Source organism: Buceros rhinoceros, unplaced genomic scaffold (genome assembly GCF_000710305.1).
Source record: "Buceros rhinoceros silvestris isolate BGI_N320 unplaced genomic scaffold, ASM71030v1 scaffold20049, whole genome shotgun sequence".
Lineage (NCBI taxonomy): Eukaryota > Metazoa > Chordata > Aves > Bucerotiformes > Bucerotidae > Buceros > Buceros rhinoceros.
This window is the reverse complement of record NW_010429988.1, coordinates 48,286-53,442: the sequence shown is the minus strand read 5'-3', so window position 1 is coordinate 53,442 and position 5,157 is coordinate 48,286. Positions and strand designations below refer to the sequence as shown.

General features: G+C 37.3%; 1 protein-coding gene across 1 annotated transcript in view; it reads left to right on the top strand.

Moving 5' to 3' along the window:
- The window catches only part of SLTM (SAFB-like, transcription modulator), a gene marked incomplete at its 5' end in the record, with an annotated part of 25,758 nt that overhangs the window by 515 nt on the left and 20,086 nt on the right, over positions 1–5,157 (top strand). The gene's annotated exons all lie outside the window — the stretch shown is intronic.

The following is a 5,157-nucleotide window of genomic DNA, read 5'->3' as shown; positions in this document are numbered from 1 at the left end:
AGAGATATGTTAGGAGGTAGTGGCTGTACTGCCTGCAGATCCTTGAGGCTGGTGCTGTGTGTGCTGAGGCTGCGTGGATGTTGTGTGAGGTTTTTGGAACATGCTGTGTTAACAGAGATCCTGAACACGGAGTGTCACAGGTGTCATCTAGGTACAGGAACTGCTGCGCAGCTCTGCTGCTGGCAGTGGGTATCTCTGTAGTGTCCAAGACTCTCTGTGCAACAGCAGAGGGAGGACCACGAGGCTGTTTAGCCCTGAGAAGGTGCTGTACTTAGACTAGTGATGAGTATATGACAATATGTGGTAGGGGGTCGCTGTCTGAAGAGGACTGGGTTGCGTGGGTTTGTTAACATACCTTTTATAGAAGGCGGGATTTATAAATACGAATTTCCTTAACAGGCTCAGAAGGCTCACTGAAAAATGTCTAATTAAGAGAGTTTAGTTTTTCTGCTGTGAAAAATAATTATTTAGATTCAATATTGATCTGTTTGGCAGTGATTGTGTCAGCTTTGTTTTCTTTTAAATAGTATTTAAATATTTGAGTTTGGATTCTGGAGGTTTTTCATTTTGGTTTTTATTTTCTTTTCTGGGAGCATCCATAATCAAGTAATAGTTGAAAATTAAATGTCTGTTTTATGCATAGCACGTATGTTCAATGAAGGATGCTAAGAATGTTCATACATGTGTTCCAGATACCTGTTTAGGAAATGATCTTTCTTATACCACTGTCACTTGTCGTAGGCTGACTTTTGTCGTGGAAGTGATTATTAATGCTTTTGTCTGGTGCTGTGAATGGGGAATTTAATAACAAAATCTGTCTGCTTAGAGAGTTTGAATGACTTGCCTGTACTTTTGACATACTAAAAAAGTGAAAGGAAGTAAACAGTTTCACAATGTGATTTCATTTTCTTCTGTGACATTACTTTATTCCCTACTCTGGAAAGGTAACTGATGCTTCAGAGACCTACATGGGAGCTAAATAAGGCAACGCTTCCACAATTTTTTCATGTAGTACTAAATGGATACTTGTTCTGCTTATCAGCTGCTTTTCATCCTTCTATTCTCCAAACTAATGTCATTCTGTGCGTAATGTTCTTGAACCGGCTTCTTGTTTAGTTATGCTCTTTTGCTTCTGCAGAGGTAGTTCGTCTGCTAGTGATGCTGCTGCCAGAGGGCAAAGCTTCAGTAGCTGTTCCCTGCCACCTATTCTGTGGAACTGAATCGTAGGGGTGTATGTATGACGCGTACGTTCTTGGTAGACCTCGAAGTAAAATATGAAGTTCTTATGTGCTTGCTTTGCAAGCTGAAGAGTTTTTCCTCATTACTTTTTGGATTACAAATGTCTTATGAGCAAACTTTGTGCCAAAAGCATGAGAGGTTCCTGATGTGTTGATGTTTAAGACTGGAACAAGGGAAACTCACTAATTCATCTGGGGAAAACCTTCTCTTATCTTACTGGTTTACTTCTAACTGTAAGAAAGCATATATTCTTTCAAATATTCCCTGTATTTGTTAACTGCTGATTCTGATGTTATTTCTGTCTCTGGTGCTTTCTGCTGAAATATGTTACTAATAACCAGAAACTATCCCTCAAAACTTGGAAATCCAGCACTTCAAAAATTCATTCCCTAATGTGTCACTAGGAGACTTTCAAAGACATGTGCCGATCTACTGAATTCAGTAGATGTCTGAATTTTCATTTAAAATTAGCTATCTTGATCCTCCTTGTGCTTGTACATGCTCCTCACTATGAGTAGTGTTGCCTCCTTTGCTGAGTTTGCTGACAGATTGCGCTAGGCCTTTTGCTAATACTTCTTTCCCCCCTGCCTAGTATTAGCCTGAACAGCTTCAGACTAATGCTGATAGGTCTTTAGTCGTTTCACTGCTGTCCAGCGGTAAAATTAATGGCATTACTAGTCCTGTAGTATTTTTTCTCCATGCTATTATTGCTGTACAGAGGTAAGTGGGAGTATTAGATACTTGTTTATGAAGAAAATACAGCCTCGGAAAAGGACTGAGAGTGGGGGTAACAGATAAAACTCCTCACAGCAGCCAGAGAGATGTGAATGGGAGGGAGGGTGCAGGTTTTCCTTCTGTAAACTCATGAACCATGTCCAATGGCTATCAGTTTTAGATCTGAATGTCTTTTGTAGACAGTTTTACTGCAATTTTCAAGGTCTGTGGAAAAAGTGAGATGTCTAATTCCCTAGCACTGTCTGCTAGAAAAACTTGATCGGGAATATTGATGCAGGCTGAATTAGAAGGGGAAAAGTATGTATGTGTGAGTGATATTTTTGTTTTCCCTCATTCCTTTGATTGTTTGTATGTTGACAAAAATGGAGAAGAACAGGAAAGGGTGGGACTTACTTTCATAGAACAGGATTTTCTAATGGCCTGATAAATCAGTTTATCAACTGAGTTTATACTGTGTTTGTTTTACTGGACTGTGACAAGCTTTTGCTGATGATAGAAAGGCAACTTGCTATGAGATAGGAAAGAAAATATCTGTAAAACAGTATGAGTAGAAGAATAAGGTCTTGACTAAACTGGTTAGCATGTAGACCTTCTTTTGAGCTTAAAACAGCACCTTGCTGGTCTCCCATACCAAGTTCTGCAGCATAAGATATTGTATGAAAAAGGAGTCATATTTAAAATGGAGCATTTACTGACTTGCCCAAAATTGAGATAACATAGAGAGAGCCATGTGAATCTTCATCGAGAAAGTGTACAATTAGAGGATTTTGCATCATGACTTGAAGAATGCTTGCGGAAGGATTCTGTAATCCAACAAAAATTCTTGATCAATCCTATATGCAAAGTTAGTAAAAAATCTTACACTTTTTCTAGAAGCTAATTTAATTAAATATTTGGGGTAAAGAAGAACTGCAGAACAGCTGATCAGAAGAGGCATATGGGTTTGATCAGTTCGTCTTACCATTTAAAGTTTGAAAACTTAAAGGTGAAACAGATCCCAAGTGCTCTGTCTTTCATTGCCTCAGCTGAGTCTCTCCACCCTGGAATTTAGTAGCTATGGAGAAACTTCTCTTTTGTAAAAAGATTGCAGTTTCTGGAAAAAGCCTTATTTCGGAAAGCCTTTTTCAAGCCTTGACACTCTGCTGCTTATTCTGGTATGTAGAGGAAGCTACTGCTACTATGAAATAGTTGAAAAATGTTTCTCAAGTGAGCATTCACTTCAAGTATCTGCAGTCAAAAATATTATAGCATATCAATACATCATAACTTGGTGATTGAAAGTTACTTTTTTGCCAAGTTTTGGAATTAATGTGGATGAAGAAGAGATTTTGGGCTCATCAATTTTAACCTCAGAGTATTAACATGAACAGAGATGCTTATTTGCTGCTCTTCAAGTTTCTAAGGCCACCTACTACTACTACACCTACTACTTTGTGTTTGAAGTACTCTCTAGTTTCCAGCTGAATTTCCAATTTGACAGTGCTGTTTCTTAGATCAAATACTGATGACTGACAGTGGCTGGCTTATACTATTGCCCAAATAATTTTGATTTCTTTATGTAAACTAAAAAAAAAACCCCAAACTAAGTTGTACACTGTTGGCCTTCAAGACAAGAGTGGACTGGGGGAAGTAATCTGTCACAATGGCATCTGACCATCAGGAATATTAAAATAACTGTTTTAACAAACTGTCAGTTCATTATTTCTCTTTCTGAGTTGTTAACATCCATTACTATAGCTCTGTGGTTTGATTTCAGAAACACCGTGCTGTGCAGCAAGCTTGTTCAGAGGTAGATGGGAGTTGTCCTGCCCAGTGAGTGAATCATCACTGGAGAAAGATAGAGATTCTGAACTGCACTGGAAATAGGTGTCTTATGGTCGTGTTACGTACTTTATCTGTGGGATACTAGTACAAATGCCTTCATTTTGATCTTGAATAACCTGTGTTTTCAATTTTTTCTAAATGAATCTTTTTCCTGAGATTTGTTGACTTTTTTAATTTTATTTTTTTTTTAGGCAAGTGGGTAGCTTCTTTGTTCCTTCTTAGTTCTGTTGATCTGCTTTGCAATTGCTGAATAAAACAGTAAAGATTGATAAGTGATTTCTCCGAATGTTGGGGAGGTTGTTCCCTTGCACACAGTGCTGTTGAACAGCTAATTAGGCCTCTTAATGTTACAAGGCGTGTCTGTCTTAATTGACTCACAAAGTAGGTTTGTAACTTATTATTACTTCTAGGTGTCTGACCAGTGGTCTTCCATCACTCTGTATAACCCTGTAAACTTTAAAGTATTCCAGTCAAGATAAAACCCAGCCTTTCTCGGGTGTTTTACTCAAGAGTACATTACAAGGATATGAATATATTCTCTGCTTTTGAGGAAAGATGTACGTAAATTATTTGTAAAGAGAACATTCATTTTAAACTAGACTTTCTTCTTGCATGTTAATGAGTAGATGATGTATAGAAAGGAATCTTTCTCTGGAGAGAGGAAATTATTAAGCTAAAATACCTGAACTCAGTATTGGTGATAGAAATTTAAGATACTGTAAGTTGTAATCAGCACTTGAAAAATATCACACAGACTTAACCTTAGAAAAATTTTGCATAGGTGGTTCCAATATTGGAAAGTTGTGTTAATTGTTTAAGTTGTGATATATCATGCCATTGAAACAAGATTTAAACAGTGTATAAACATACTGTAGGTAAGGTGTCCATGTGCCCTAGTTAGGAAGAAGTAATTTTGCCAAATACTTCCTAATTTCATTGAGTGATATTTCTAATGAGCTGCACTAGAAAGTGTTATGAATGTGTAATCATATGATTACAAATTATGGCAAATCTTATGGGCAAGTTGGTCATTCTCTGGAGAGTACCTGACTTTGTGAAGTACATCCTTTCTAAAACCCATAAATGACTAAGAGTGGTATCCTGCCAATGCTGTAGAAGACTTAAATATTCCTGTTCCCTGATGATACTGTTTAAGAATACAGAAATGTAAGAGGATAATTTACTTTTATTAATATTCTGGCAAACGTTACTATTCAAATTGCAGCAGACCTCTTAACTAAAAAAATGCTATAAAGAATTTACTCTATGTAAAAAATTTTCTTTCCCCTTCTTCCTTTTTGCCTCCTGTTTTTGATGAATCTTTAGCATCAGCTATGACTATTGCGGGTTGCAGCAGGA